The 16807-nt window shown below is 42.2% G+C and overlaps 1 long non-coding RNA gene across 1 annotated transcript in view; it reads left to right on the forward strand.

Moving 5' to 3' along the window:
• LOC144291999 (uncharacterized) overlaps window positions 1-16398 on the forward strand; it is a 113276-nt gene extending 96878 nt beyond the window's left edge. Inside the window, exon 4 of the long non-coding RNA XR_013359544.1 lies at window positions 16229-16398. This is a non-coding gene — a long non-coding RNA (uncharacterized LOC144291999). The remainder of the gene's footprint in view (window positions 1-16228) is intronic.
• Window positions 16399-16807: the final 409 nt, after the last annotated feature.

Below are 16807 nucleotides of genomic sequence, written 5' to 3' on the forward strand. Positions count from 1 at the left end.
TGCCAACCTCACGTACAAAAAATTGGAATCACTGACCACAAACCCAAGGTTTTATTTATTAGACACCTTAGTGATTTATGTATGGGCACTCTGACCACTTACTGTTATATTCCAGTCTTAATGCCATCCATTCATAATTAATTCCAGCAATCTCGCCACTTCTCGTTTCCGATTCTGGGTCTAAACTTTGCTTGCATATTGAATCACCTAAAGAGCTTAGAAAAATGCCAAGTGCCAAAGGTCCACCATAGATCAATTAAATCAGAATCTCTGGAGGTGGGATCCAATAGTTTCTAAAGCACCCCAAGTGATTCCAATGGCTCAGAAACACTGATCTAAATTTATTGATAAATGAACTGCTTTTAATCCACTCACCAAATTCCCAGAAGGTTCAAAATCCAGTTATTCTTAGACTACTGTGCAAAAGGATTCTCCCTAGGATAAAGCAGCCAGATAAACAAATGAAAATACAAATTCTATTGAACTGAATCTCAGTTATACCAAGTATGATTTTTAACATAAGTGTGCTCCAACTAGATTATCTGAAATTCAAACTTAACTGGGGTACCGTGTATTTTACCCGGTAAATGTGCCCTAGAAGCGTATGCCAATGCAGATCCCTGGGCCCCAGTCAACTCCAGGAGATCAGGAGTGCATCCAGCTCTCTGTACTTAAAACAAGCACATCAGGCGACTTTGTTGCAGGTGATGGGTCACACTTTTAGGAGTATTTTTCATTTTATCACCTTGTTTTTCTACTGGTGTCCAGTGTCCAAGGTTTCTGGCCTCTTAAAAGTATTAAAATAAAACATAAGGGAAGTTGAAAAGTTAAATAGATCTCTTTATAAACGGTGATTTTCAGTGTACGATCAACCCAGAGTCTGGAATTAGAGTCCAGATACTGAAGTTGTAATTAGTTTCCTCTAGCGTCTCGACCATGAACATTCGGAAGCACCTATTTACTTTACCTCCTGATCTGTAGTAGAGACTGAGAGTGTAGAGAGCCTGTCCAGGCCCACAGGAAATGTGATTACAGCAAGCAAGTGGGATGTAAGAAGAGAGATGCCAGCTTTACTAGGAAAGGCAAGGAACTCACCAAATAACAGGTTAAATTTTCTAAAATTTCAGCCATTCAATTATTCACTCCAAAAATTTTTTTTCACTCAAAAATTTTAATAGAAGCCTATGATGTGCCAGGCTTTGTGGGAAGTGCTGGAGTCAGACAAATAGAGTATGATCTCTGCATCAGGACAGCAATTCTCAAATTCCTTGATTCCGAGAGCCCTTTACACACTTAAGAACTACTGAGGACACCAAAGAGCCTTTGATTATTTTTTAAGATGTCTATTTGTTAAGTAATCTAATAATAACACTTATAAGTTGTTATGTACTAAAATAAATAGCATGTTTTTATGAAAAACATTATATTTTATAAACAAAAAATAGTAAAAAAGAATGTCATTATTTTATTCTCTTGCAAACTTCTTAGTATCTAGTTAATAGAAGATTAGCTGCATTCTTATACCTGCTTCTACACATTCAATCGGTTGAGTAATGTTTGGTTGAAGTAGCTGAAGAAAATCTGGCCTCCGCAGACTTGTAGGGTCATTAGAACACAAGATGTGCTGTGGGAACACACAGCATAGCACGATGGTGAATAAAATCAGTCATGGGCACCACTAATTGGATCAGTGGTCTTCACACACATTTATTTGATCACATATCTCTGCCAGTTAAATTTTTTTTTTCAGTTAAATATTTTTATCAGAACTATATATACTGTTATCAGTATGTATATATATTTTAAAATTATAGTGTATATTATATGCTATATAATAGTATATTAATATCACTCGAGGTACCAAGTTCACTTGTGGTTGAGGTTCTTTGTTAATTATAACACTTGTAGGGATCCCTGGGTGGCTCAGCGGTTTAGTGCCTGCCTTTGGCCCAAGGCATGATCCTAGGGTCCCGGGATCGAGTCCCGCATCAGGCTCCTCGCATGGAGTCTGCTTCTCCCTCTGCCTGTGTCTCTGCCTCTCTCTCTTTCTCTGTCTCTCATGAATAAGTAAATAAAATCTTTTAAAAAAATTATAACACTTGTAAATCTATATTTCAAATAGTCTTCTTAAAAATTTCACTTCTTGCTTCCCCCCAAATTTTGACAGATTTGATTTCATGCCTTAGCTATAGTAAAAGTGTCAGTTTGCCACCTTCTTATTATTCACGTATGCTTCCTTTACTAGTATTTATTTTAATCTGTGTTTTCTATTTAAGAGGCTTCTTTTTTTTTTTTTAAGATTTTATTTATTCATGAGAGACACTGAAAGACAGGCAGAGACACAGGCAGAGAGAGAAGCAGGTTCCCTGTGGGGAGCCCCATGTGGGACTCCATCCCAGGATCCCGGGGTCACAACCTGAGCCGAAGGCAGATGCTCAACCACTAAACCACCCAGGCATCCCTATTTAAGAGGTTTCTTAAGCCATTTGTCCATTCATGAGGGTGACTTTAACCCAGAAAATATAATGCAAAGCCCACTCAAGCCACATGAACCACCAGGAGACCAAACAGGCAAGGGTGCACTAACATTCCTGCAACACCATGGCATCCGGTTCCCTTCCGGAGCACCTTGGGCAGCACCGGACACCTCACTGACAAAGCAACAAGGGGAGGATACCAAGATCAAACAACGTACTGAGTATGAATCACACTTCTTTTCTTTTCTCTCTTGTTTTTTTTTTTTCTCCAAAATAGACTTTCTAATATTTCCTTCCCACTCCAGGTGTGTAGTGTGGGGCACACCCCCAGAGCAGACCATTTTGGAGACACTGGATCAGAGTCTGTGTTATGACAGCTCCGGGAGACTGTAGGTACCATGGAGTGCTCATCAGGAGCTCTAATGCAAGGTGGGAGGTTCAGGGAAGGTTTCCTGAAGGAACGGATCCTTGAGCTAAGAAGAGGTATGTATTGGTGGCGGTGCTGGTGGAGTGGTCCAAACAAAGAGGATTTATATATCATTATTTCAATTGGAATGACTTTGGACTATCCTTCTCTAGAGCTCCTAAGTAAAAGTAGATAGCACCTGCTGACTACATTGCTCCTCTCTTATCCCAGAAATTCAGTGAGTTGCTTACTGTGCTCTAAGTGAGGAAACCAAGGCTCAAAAGTACTCAAGACCACACAGCGAGTGACCAGCAAAACCACAGCCACAGGACTCATGTTCTCAACCACTGTATGATATTGTCTCTTAAGTACCGGTCAGATAAGCCTACTTTCTCATCATCAGGATGCCAAGATGGTTGTTATTTGTCCATTCATTCATTCAGCAAGGGTTTATCGAGCTACAACTATTATAAGTCAGGAACTGAGTTCAGCTCCAGTGATGTGACTGTCTACAAGAGAGATGAGTCTCTGCCTTCATAGAGCATATGTCGGAAACGGAAGGGGAAAAAATAGCGAATACAATAGTTTCAAAATGTGATTAATGCGATGAAGGAGAAAACAAAAGGGCTTAGATAGAATGTGATAGAAGAACCTACCTGGGTAGGTAAGGATGGCATCTCTTCAGATGGCATGTGGGCTGGGAGTTAAGGATGAAAAGGCTGTGGCCATGTGTAGACGAGGAAAGGAGAATCATTCTAGAAAGATAAAAGGACACATGCAAAGCCCCTGATGTGGGATAGAGTCGTCGACAGAAAGCGACTCCCGCCTTTGGCTGGCTGCACGGGAAAGTGGATCCAGAAGGGAGCTGGCCGAGCATGCCTCTCTGGGAGGCTAGCTGGAGTGCTTCGGTTTGCATTCTCTGTGTTACATCTCTTTTGCTTCTTCTTTGAGTGATTGGAATATTAAAACAGAGACTTGCCATCTGAGCCATGACCACTATGTTGTCATCTAGAGATTCTTATCATCTTGATAAGATCACTCAGGCATTACATGTGAACAAGGTAGAGCTCGGCCAGCACTCAAAAGGAAAATCAAATACAATTTGCAAGGTAAAAAAAAAAAAAAAAAAAACAGAGCTGAGCAATCAATTAAGAGAACACAGGCATGAAAATCTAAAGTTACGGGAGGAGCTAAAAATATGCATGCCTAGGGGACATTTTTAATACAGGGTATTACCTGTTTATCGTATTTTTGTATTAACGTCGTGCCTAAGAGAATATTCAGAAATAGCAAGTACGACTTTGTTGTGTAATAACTTACTACACGGTATTAAAAATCCGAAAAACTATGTTTTCCAGATACCTGGACTCATGATAAATATTAGACAGTGCTCACAGCTAATTTGCTTGGTGCTGTAGGCCTAACACTTTGTATCCGATTTCACTTAAGCGGCGTCCACTGGGAACCCAGCGCCGGAGTACCAAAGGGCATGTGTGTAGGGTACGTTTCATTTTCCTGGTCTCTGACACTCACTTAGCAACAATCAATGAGGCACTGATAGCATTATTGATCACGGTGATAGCATTGTTGATTTTAGAAGTCACTGTAAGCCCTGCAGGCCTTGGAACAAGGGATCCTATTTCACAAAAGAGAATAATTTTCGAGACTTGCTGAGTTTGCCCCTCTACCCCCTTGTAGAATGAGGAGCACATGCCTGGGAAGTAGGATTAGCCTGAGACTGAAACTTAGACTCGGTACCTTTACAAATTTTCTCGTTTAAAGAAATTTCAGGCCAGGTTGGCGCAACTCCCCGCCATACCCATCCTCGTGGGGCTCAGTTCTGAACTGGGCTGCCACACGGGGCACACAGGTTCTTCCCTATGAATTCCAGGAGATGTCATTCACGGAAACTCTGTCTGTGACAGCCCTGCCTTTGAAGAGACGGGTTATTACAGTGTAATCGTTACGTTGAACAAGCCAACTTGACGTATAATCAGAACTCGGCTCTTCTGTCATTGTCACTTTAAATTTATTTACATTTTATTGATGAAAACTCAGAGAAGCCCATGACTTTTTTCCTGCCTTTTATCTAAATCACAATCATATGGCCTCTCGGTCATAAATGAGTTCTTAAATCCGAAAGTAGGCTCTAGCCCAGTGCATCCATCCAGGGCCAGCAGCCCACTCAGGGTCCGGTCCTTTCCCACCTCCAGCCCCGGTCAGCTGTAGGCTACAAGTCCGACGTGAGAAAAGGAGGCAGCAGTAGCCCTGCATCTACTTCTCTCCCAGCTTCTCTTTCCTTCCATCCCCAATCGTGCTAGCTATCCTGAGCGCTCCATGGGAGAGACTGTGGGCGCCACCGGGATCAGAGAATTCTCGTGCCATCTGGTGGCTTTGTGAGCTGGCCTCCAACTCCCGGGGTGATGGCTCGCCCTTAAAGAGGACCCTGCTGATGGGCAGCCCTGGTGGCCCAGCGATTTAGTGCCACCTTCAGCCCGGGGCGTGATCATGGAGACCTGGGATAGAGTCCCACGTCGGGCTCCCTGCATGGAGCCTGCTTCTCCCTCTGCCTGGGTCTCTGCCTCTCTCTCTCTCTCTCTCTGTGTATCAGTCATGAATAAATAAATAAAATCTAAAAAAAAAAAAAAAAAAAAAAAGGAAGACCCTGCTGAGCACCCGTGAGCTTCTCTGGCCTTCCGGCTGGCTGGCCTCCTCACTAGGCCCGGATGTGAACGACATCTCCTGGACGTCTGCACGGAAGCAGCCTTGTTTTTGAAGAGATGGTTACTGTAGTGTCATTGAATAAACAGAATTTGAGAATTAGAATTAGAACCCAGCTCATTCTTACTTGGCTTTCAGTTTTCAAGATGTGGGCAAAGAGCATCTCCCTTCAGCTAGCGTCTCTCGACCTGCCCTCCTTGGTCCTCCTTGCTCACAGTCGGCTCTGGGGTGCTCTTGCCAGCTCCAGGATGGTTCCTCCTCTCGTGTGACCCACATCTGGCTCAGACGCGCTGGAACACTTGTTGCTCCCCACAAGCCCTCGCTAGTCGACATGCAGAGCCCCTTAGTCTGCTGCTTCTATCCAGGCTGCTTTAGCATCCAGGCTGGGGCCACGGGCCACATTCTTTTGACTGCAGTGACCCCCTACCGATGACCTGAAAGTTCCACTTGCAGAACATCCTCCCTAGGTTTGGGATGAGACTATAGCAGACTCCATTCTCCTGCCAGGGGACAGGGGCGGGGGGCGGGGGCGACAGCTTTCTAGGGCAGCACAGTTTGACAGCAATGCAAAGGGAACTGCACAGATCATTTTAATTTTCTAGCAGCCACACGTAAAATAAAATAAACAACAACAACAAAAAAGGATTGAAATAATGGTAATAATATATTTTATTTAACTCCATATATCTCATACATTATCATTTCAATATGTACCCAATGTGTACAATTTATTACTGAGGTGATTTATAATCTTTTCCCCCCATGCTAACTCTTTGAAACCTAGCATGTATTTTACAATATAAGCACACCTCGATTTGGCCCAGCCACCCGTGGCCGGTGATTATCACCCTGGACAGTGCGGGCCTATGGAAATTCTCTTCTACTTCCTCCATTCTTAAAAGCAGCTTTATTAAAGTTTCATTTACATGCCATCAGATTTTTAAGGAGTGCTTAACTTTTCCCAAGAGGTGTTTGTACTGAGAATCAATATATTCTAAGAAGATGTTAAAATGGGTCATTTTCATCACCCCAAAAAGATCCTTTTCCAATCACTCCCTGTTCCCACACGGAGGCCTCGGCAACCACTAATCTACCTCCTGTCTCATTTTTTTCTGGACATTTCATACCAATGGAATGATACAACATGTGGTCTTTTGCTTCTTTCACTTAGTGTAATATTTTTGAGGTTTATCCAAGTTACAGCATGTTTCAGTATTCTTTCTTTTATTGTCAGATAGTATTCTATTGTACAGATGTGCCACCGTCTATTTATTCATTCCCTGGGTCATTTTGCTTGTCTCCAGGCTTGGCTGTGAGCTGCTATCGACATTTGTGCACAGGGCTTTGTGTGGACATATGTTTTCATTTTTCTTGGTAGATTTCTAAGGGTGGAATTGCTGGGACATATGGCAAATTTATATTTAACTCACGAGGAAACTGCCAAATTGTTTTCCAAAGTGGTTGCACCATTTCTCTCCCCTTTCTGATTCCTTTCCCCACCCCACCCCCCTCCAATTCTTATTTATGTATTCTTGGTCCTACAAGGACCGAAGAGCTAGAAAATTGGTCCTCCACAATATCCCTCAAAAATTCTGCATTTGGGGTCCTGCGTATTTGGTATCTAATAGTTCTCACATGGTCGTGTCTGTACATATTAAGTCTGGAGGAGCCCCATTTTAACATCTTATTATAACATAGAGATTGATTCGCAGCACAAGCACCTCTTAGGGAAAGTTAAGCATTCTCTTTAAAATGCTCTCCTGTGGAAAAAATAAAATAAAATGCTCTCCTGTGATTCTTTGCAACGAGCAAGAAGACATATGTCTCAAAAACAACTGGAAAGCAAGGTCTATTTGTATGGCATTTGTAATATGCGGCTATTGCCAACAATTAATTAGTAAAAGGGGTATCTAGGCAGGGAATTCTCAATTTATATATAATAAACAAGGGATCCTGAAAACTCTCCTAATATCCTGGGAGGGGGAGAATTTCTGAGCAAGTGTTTCTAATGGGCAGCCTGACTCCGAAGGATACCTCGTCTCTCTTGAGCGCTTCTATGACTGCTAAATTTTAAACAAAAAGCTCCCGGGTGGAGGAAGAATGTAGAGAAATATTGGACACAGTCTCCGTGTAGATTAAAAGGAACGATTCTGTTGTTCCTTGTTTTCATCAGTTTAATAATCCTGTTGGGGTTTCCCAGAATGTTTGAAGCCAATGTCTTATGACGCCAGTGATTTTTCTTGGTGTTCACTGGAGGGGAATGGGAAAGACAATGTGTAGATTTAATCAGCATTTGATTTTCCGTAGTCCCTTTGCATGTAGAGAGGAGCAGCTGGTCGTAGGTAATCTTGCCCTTGGGAATTATCAAGTAAAAGAAAGAGACAAGCAGCAGCGTCTACAAAGGCAGCTTTTATGAGGCTGAGCTAAAGAATCACCAGGGAAGCAGCTGGGTTCACCATTTTCATCCAAGTAATTACTGGAAGAGATAGATGGTTTTCAAGGTCAGTGGTAGAAGGAGGAACTAATGGCAGCCCTTCCTCTGGGAGAACATCCCCAGGAGAGAGGACGGATGAAGATGTCAATTTCCCAGCCTGCTGGGAAGCAGCGAGGACAATGTTGAGAATCAGATGAGAAAGACCGGAGTTCAAATTCTGCGTCTTTCAGCTTAGTTCTGTGAAGCTGGGCATCTGCCTTAACCTCTTAAGCCTTATTTTCCATATCTGCAACATGGAAATACCCGTGGAAGTTAGTGCCCATCTTGCAGGTGTTTTGTGAGCATTAAATGAGATAATCGATCAAGTTGCTTCCATCCCTTTCTAGAAACTGAATCAATGAATTTATCTGGAAGACCCCTCAAACAGAATCAACACCTCGCCATCCTTCTCTTTTGCAATTCTTAGCATTAAAGAAATTCTGGAAAAATGACGCTTCCTGGTTATCACAGCCACTGTAACAAATCAGACCCAGGACCTTTTAAAATGTATCACCATCAAAAAATGAATCAAAATAAAATAGACTCTTTTTGGGAACAAAATTCATTTTATTGCATAGCTGTTCCTAAGATAAAAACCAATTAATAATAATTTACCCTCTGCATCAATGTCCTTCTTCGAACAACCTGTCTTAAAGAAATATTTTAGAATAAAGTTTTTAAATGTACAGCAATGTGCATTGTAGTGCTATTTGTATTTTTCAAAAAGTGGAGATGAGCAGTATGTTTAAAATCAAAAACAGCAAGTAATAAAGTAAATTACAACACGTTCATAAGATAGAATATTATGCAAATGAAGCTATGTGGAAAGGATTTGGATGATGTTGGAAAATACTGAAGAAAAATATCAGGTGGTAAATGACAGAATTAAAATACTCTGGACTTGTTAAGAAAAAAATTTAGAGAAACACTGGAAAAATTAATGAATATGTTAAAATTAATGAATATGTTTACAACAACAACAGAAACAAACCCTGAAGACCTAGGAGTGTCTCTACGTGGCATTTAGCCTGACCTTGTGGCTGGGACTTGTCCCTGGGGAGAGTTGACCTTTGCTGGGGCTGAACTAGAGCTTCTCTATTTCCTGGGCCCTAAGAAAGGCGGGTCTAATACCTGTGGAGGTAGGGCTTGCTACGACAGACTTGCATTAATCGCAGTACTGAAAAAAAAAAAAAATCGCAGTACTGAGCTAAATCTGGTCACTCCTACAGACCTCCCTGTAAACCAGCTCTGCAGTGTCCATTTGTTACCCAACAGTCCAAGCGCTGGCTTCTTATAATCAGCAGAGCTTTTTGTGGTTTTGGACAAAACACACACACACACACACACACACCAGTTTCCTTGAAAGCCACAGTAGTCAGGGTTTCCAAGAGTGTGTTCCAAACCCACATGCATTAGAATCCCCCGGAATATTGGATAAAATGCAGATTCTTGGGTCCAGACCCACACCTATTGAATCAGTCTCTAGGATGGCTTAATAATCTGAATTGTAAACAATCGTCCAGATGGGACGTTCAAACGAAAGCTGGAGAAACTGCATTTTCATAGTGGCCAAGAAGTTCCTATGCATCATAGCAAGAAAGTTATGTTCCCCTCCATTCTCTGCCCACATTGGTTTCCCCCATATTCACCTGGGAATGTTCTCTGATGACAGTTAAAAGTCATTTAATAAGCACGAGAGAGCTGAGTTGAACTTTCCTATGAGCAGAGAAAGCAATCTCATGCACAAGACCTCAAGGTGATTTCTTTGTTATTGGTGGATGAAGAAGGAGAACTCCATAAAGCCTTGCACCTGTGTCCCTTGCTTCATTTTCCATCAAAGATGTCCACTACTTCGGTTGTGCCTTCAGGCCTGGAGTTTCAGAAATTCTGTTCTTTTAAATATCAAAGGTAACAGATGTTGTATTGACAGGGTGTTTGGGAAGAAGATTCAACTCGATATTGTTCTTTCTATCTTACAATACTCATTGTTCAGTTCTTCTTCCTTTATTTTCTTATAAAGGTTTTTAACTTACTGCTTTCCCTCCTATTGGAGAACAATCAATATACTCGCTATCTTTTTTCTTTTTGCGGCGTCAAAGAACAAATCGATTTCATTACACATACAATTAGAGCTCAATAATTGGACTTGGAGCCCATTTGGCCCCTCTTCCCCTTCTGGGACAAGGCTGAACCCTAAGGGGTTTTAAATGCGTCCATCCGGCTGCAGTTTGCAGGTGCAGTCATTTTGCAGGAGCCCAAGTCAAGACATACATATGCAAATGTGTGTGGATGTGCCCAAACTGAGTAATTGTGCATGCAAATAGGTGATTAAATAGACAATTACCAAATCTGCATGAACAAATGGAAGTTGTGCATATTCAATAAGCAGGGGGCACCTGAACATTATGCAAACAGGCAGCTTTCCTCAAAGCCTATGGAAACCTGGCCCCTGGGGCCTCAAAGTAGCTTAAATCCCAGAGCAAGCTGGGTCTCAAGTTGCACAAGTGGAATTTACTCTTTGACCTCAGCTGCCATGGTAATGACCAAATCTCTGACAAGGTCATCTTCAGGAAGTACCGTGGGAAAGGGGTCTGATTACTGCCATTTCTCTCCACACACTACATTCAAGGCAGAAATTTAAACTAAATATTGTTTTATGATTAGTATTAAGAAATGAGCTTTGGCTATCTCAGCACGCCCGCTCTCCCTGGACTGTGCACCCACTCCTCCAAGGCAAAGCTCAAAGCTGGTGCAGAGAATCAATCCAAGTTAAACTATCATATCTAGGAGGAAATTGCTACAGCCCATGTCACAGAGCTTGCCGCCTGCCTCCTCCTCTAGGATTTTAATGGTTTCCTGTCTCACATTGAGGTCTTTAATCCATTTTGAATTTATCTTTGTGTATGCTGTAAGGAAGTCGTCCAGTTTCATTCTTCTGCATGTCGCTGTCCTGTTTTCCCAGGACCATTTGTTGAAATGACTTTTTTTTCATTGGATGTTCTTTCCTGCTTTGTCAAAGATTAATTGACCATAAAGTTGTGAGTTCATTTCTAGAATTTAAGAAACAGAACAAAGGAGCATAGGGGGGGAAAAGGGACAGGGAAGCAAAGCAAGAAACTATGGAGAACAAACTGGTGGTTCCCAGAGGGGAGGGGGGCCAGGGGGAGGGTGAATATGTGATGGGAATCAAGGAATGCTCTTGACGTGATGAGCCCCCGTGTTGCACGAAGTGTTGAATCACTATATTGTACACCTGGAACTAGTACTATAATGTATGTTAACTAACTGGAATTGAAACAAAGACTTAAAAATTAAAAAAAAAAAAAAAAACCTACATAGCACAATGGATGCAATTTTGCGATGTTCCTGTCTACAATAGCACTGCCAAAAACGAGAGTGGGTCTTATTTGATCGTAAGTAACAATTTTCAGGTTTTCATTGCGGGCTAAGGAAAAACACCCATTGGTTTTAATTGTTCATTTCTTCACAGTTCAAGATCTCAGTTCTCCACCTCCCACCTAACCGTGATGGATGGTGTTGTCAGTGCAGTACATCAATGAGAAATGATTTCACATAACCGGGGGGCTTTTCTGACAAAAGATTAGTGGTGATGCCTGGACAAGCCCACTAGGAACCAGAGATAAGTAAAGTTTGAGGCAGCAAAGGAGTGCGGCTTGCTGAAATCCTCATATTTTTCACAAAGGTATTTCATGTCTACTAAGTTCTATGAGGATATTTTCCCACATTCGGCTTTATATGAACTGCTTAGAGTCTTTTACTTTACAAAGTAAGAAGTGAATTTACTACAAGCCATAAAATCAATTACTCAATCCAATCCATAAACCAGTTAAGTGAAATAATTCCTTTACTTAGCACCTGTCAGGAGGAGATTTCAAAATCTTCTCAAGGGGGTTAGAAGTGAATGGAATTATCCGTGTTCCAAAGAGGAAGGAGCCACGTCTATGTGGAACATCAGGGAGCCCTGAAGGGCATGCAGATGCGTGGGAGCTCTCGCCGGTGATTATCCGAGGCCACTTCCTGGCCAAGGAGCCGCTGCAGAACCAGCATCCTCTTCTGCATGGGCATGGGCACCTGAGAAGCTAACCAAGGCCGCCTCCAGAATGGCAAGTTGCTTGTATACACAGTATACGCGGCCAGGAACTCAGTGGAGAAACCGACTTCACCCCTGTAGCCTCAGAAGCCAAGGAAAAGTCTTCTTTTGACCAAGTATAAATGGAATGATCATTTCTTCGCTTTTCACGAGTATCTGAATAACACTAATTAAGCAACAACCAGTGGCACCAACACTGTAAGGCAGTGTGCGTGTGCATGTGCGTGTGCTGTGTACGTACGAGTGTGTAATACACGTGTAAATATGTATATGTGTGTATTTTCGTAATAACACTAACACGGTATTTACCTTTTTCACTCTAGGGACATTTTCACTGATGCTAAAAGTAGAACTAGTGATGCCTTAGTTGGATCAAGGTCACGTCACCAAACCCGTCGTCATTATATGCCTCGATGCCCGCCACTCGTAGTAATAATAATAAGCCCGTTTCACTCATGAATATCTTGAGGGATAAAATGTGTGTTCACGGTATTAAATCTCTACCCTCAGTACATGCCTTTTTTCGTATTCTATGTGATGAAATGTTAAATACACAGAAAGCACTTCTAAGCTGCCTGCGGAAGTGTGACGGTTGCCCTCAGGAAAAGCACTTGTGTGATTGCCTGAGCTGCAAACTGAACTAGATACTTTGTCCACGAAATACCTTTTTGCCTTGAGACAACAACTGATAGGCGAACTATGGTTATCCAGAAATAGGCTATTTTGCAAACATTTTTTGGAACAGAAAGTGAGCCTATCACTTCAGAGAAAATAGCCGATTTGTTAATAAAATTAATGCTTTTGAGCAAAAATTGGAATTTTGAAAACTTGTATCCACCACTGCCGGTTTGACAGCTTCCCAATATTTAGAGATTTTTTTTCTGATGAGATTGGTGGTAAGATTATCAAATACAGTTTTCTGAGATTGTAAAATGAACTGTTTATCAATTTGAAAAACAACATAGTTCAGCAAACCAATATTTCTCAGGTGACTTATGCACGGTGTTACAAAGTTATGCATGGGTTAGAGATCCATGCCAAGTGCAAGATAGATCAATATGTTTTAAGGTCGTAGAGTTAAAAATGTTTATTCATGAGTTTTGGTTCCGTGTTACAATAAACATTTGAGAAACTGTTAATTGTCGAGTATCAGTGTAGTGTCAATAAGGAGTAGCCACAATTATCTAGAAAGACGATTAAACCACTCCTCCTTCTTCCAACTATATATCTCCATGAGATCTGCTTTTTTTAAAGTATATACTTCAACCAAACAACATAACAGATTTAGTGCAGAAGCAGATATGAGAACCCATCTGTCTTCTACTAAGCCAGACATTAAAGAGATTTGCAAAACTGTAAAATACTGTCTCTCTTCTCACTCATTATTTTGGTTTTGGAGAACATAGTTATTTTTAACAAAAATATGATATTTATGTTATCCTGTAATGGGTTTTAATTGTTATTTTTTAAAAATTAGCAAATAAATAAAATATTCTGTGATTTCAAATATGGTAAATATTAGTAGGTAAAATCTTTATGAATAAATGCCCTTCAAGGTCCCCAATAATTTTTAGAAGTGCAAAGGTGTCCTGACACCACAAAAGTTTTAAGAATTGCCAGTTGTAAGCAATGGTTTGTAAACTTTTTTTAATGTCAGACTCCATCCTCAAAGGAAATTTTATATGGAAGTCTAAGTTACAAAAGAGATAAAATCAGAATTGTTCTGGTTAAAAAGGGGAAAAGGCCCCAAAGCCACCCCAGTTTTGCCCCTCCTCTATCCCCTTTCCCCTCCACTCCCTCGTTAGTTGTTCTATATCTCAGTCTGGAGATCTCTGCACACAAGCTTCCGTGGATGGATGGATGGGGTGGCAGGAAGTGCAGCATCCCAGGCCTTGTGGGAGGGGAGGATGAGGCCGAGGGCGCTGCCGGGCCGAGTAATGGGAGAGCCGTAGGTCAGATTGTAGATGTGGGAGCCTCTCCCCTGCTCCCTGGTCTTCCAACTGGCATCCACTCAAGAGCTGGAAGATCTTGAACTTTAACAGACTTGCCTTGTGGCCACTGATCTCTTAAGTATGTGTGGAATCACTGGTTAGCACACCCAAAAGGGATTAATTTGGCAAGGAGAAAAGGTGTTGAGTGTAGGGTGTATACGGGGACATTCCTGACATATTCTTTCCTCTGAATTATCAGGGTTGAGATTGGGCAATTGAAGATTAACTCCCTCCCCACTGGGACAAAATACCATTTTGAAAGACCAGAGAAAGGAATGAAATACAGGAATACCAAGGAGGGGGAGATAATGGAAGCACAAAGTAGGGATGAGAAGAATTCTTCGAAGGGGTTCTGGCTCCGGACAGACCTTAACGGCAGAGGGAGGGTAGTACGGCCAGATAAGGAAACCTACAGTCTGTAGCCTTAGTTCCGGACCTCTGGCCCTGATATTCAGATCACAAAATCCAGCCTCTAGGCTTTTATTCAGCTCTCTGGAAGGAATCACAAACTCAATCTGACACCGACTCACTATTGCATCCCTTTGGGTTCAGTGTCCCACTGACAATGATCGCATCATCGTTCACTCTGTCAATAAATCTAGATCCCTTGATCTTCAAGTCCTGTCGATAAAGACTTACTATCCTTGGAATGAACCATTGTCATCAGGAGGTGATTCAATGTGCAAATCTCCCCTTGGAGTTGGGAAAACTACCAGAACTACTGGCACATACTCCCCTCCCCTCTCCCTGTACCCTCAGGCTTGACACCCAGAATTCTGAGCCCTAATAAGTTTAACGCCGATGGCACAGAACACAGACTCGGGGTAGCAGGTTCACAGGGAGTCGTGCCAAGCGGCAACAGTAGTGCCCCTACATTTGGGACACGTTTTTCCTTCTAAAGATGGAGGAGGCCCTCCCTACCCTGCCTGGCCAGAGGTACCTTTGCCCCACACCTTCCAAATCTGATTCTCAAGCTTCACGATGATTATCCAGACTAGTCTGATAAAATCCCTCCAATAACACCTTTTCTTCTTACATAGCCAGTGTTAGGGTTTTTTGTTTTGTTTTGTTTTGTTTTTAGCTGCTATTAAGAAGTCTTCAGCTATGCCCTATTTTCTCTTTATTTTATTTCCAAAATTCCCTCCAGATCTAATTTGCCTACCCTAGCTCAAGCCCAGAACATCCACACGGACGCTTGCTTCTCCTTTACATCAGTCTTTCCCCCAGTCCAACACAACCTCTTTCCAAAGATCTTACCATAGCATTCACTCCCCTGTTATAAAATAAAAGCAACCAAATCTTCACGGAGCCTTTTCGTTGACAGAATTATGTTTGGATTTCTACTTAGCGTTCAAGCCCTTCAACCTACTTTCTAATATGCAGCACTGAGCTCCTTGACAAAAGGAGCCAATTCAAAATGATCTTCGTAGCCCCAAGACCTAGCATGATGCCTGGCATACAGGAAAACACAATAAATGTTTGAAACAAGTGAATACATGAATGAATGAGTGAACAAATGAATGAATATTACTCAATAACCCCGTGTACTAGATACAATAATTATTTCCCAAACTTTCTAAGGAAGAAATATGTATGTGTGCATATATTTGTGTATATGTATTTAAGTGTGTGTGATGCGTATTTTGAGAGATCTGGTCCCATGGTGCGTTGAGTACTTTCACGTTGCTGATGCACACTGACCACGAGGTATTACATTCAGTTTGGGTCTCCCTGCCCCACCCAATGACACATCAGCTCTCCCAGGGCAAGACCCATGTCTTATTTATCTTTGTAGCTTTTAAAGGTCTAAGCATGGAGTAGCTGCTTCACACATCCTCGTTGAATTTGCCTCCTGGAGAGGAAGCACACAGTCACCACAGTCCCCGCACAGGCAGTGGATGATCCTGCTTGACCAAGAATTCCACTTCCCACAGCTCCCGCAGGAAAGCTTTCCCTACTTCGACATTAAATATGATCTTTGCTGTAGGATTTTGTAGACACTCTTTGCCAGATTAAAGACTTCACCTTTTGCTCCCTGTTCCTTGACAGGGCTGACCCTGAGGGCTCGACCTATGCCTACGGGAGGCCGCCGTGACCCCAACGTTTCCTCCCATCCCCGACAGCAGGGATCCTGGACCGCGTACTCAGGCTGTAAATTGCCCAGACAAAATGGAAATCAAATCTTCAAACCAGTTCTGATAATAAAGAGGGTTCTGAAATCCTACGAGAATCTCTATAATTATCTCAAGTGAAACCTTCTTATTAAATTTTAAACTTTTCATTTTGGTTATTGTCCTTTATGGGAAAGGGGTGGATGGGAATGAAGCCTGGGAAAATTATGAAGATGTTAATCCTGTTTCCGTTCGCTCGGCACACCGCTTGGGCTTAACGGGGGTACAGTGCGAAACCCCTCTAGGAACTGACCCCAGGAGTACTTCACAGACGCGGTCGCTGGTTTTCCTCCAGCCGGGAACGGGAGCGGGGTAGGCCGCAGGCCGTGCGCTTTCTGTCCTGCCTCATGGTGGACAACTCTCGGATGTTTAGTGCGTTCGTTGACTTTCTTGCATAAACAAAACAAGGTATTTTATCCAGCTCTTGCGGAATGACAGTACGAAACACTGAGCAAGG

Source organism: Canis aureus, chromosome 20, assembly GCF_053574225.1.
Source record: "Canis aureus isolate CA01 chromosome 20, VMU_Caureus_v.1.0, whole genome shotgun sequence".
In the NCBI taxonomy this organism is placed as follows: Eukaryota; Metazoa; Chordata; class Mammalia; order Carnivora; family Canidae; genus Canis; species Canis aureus.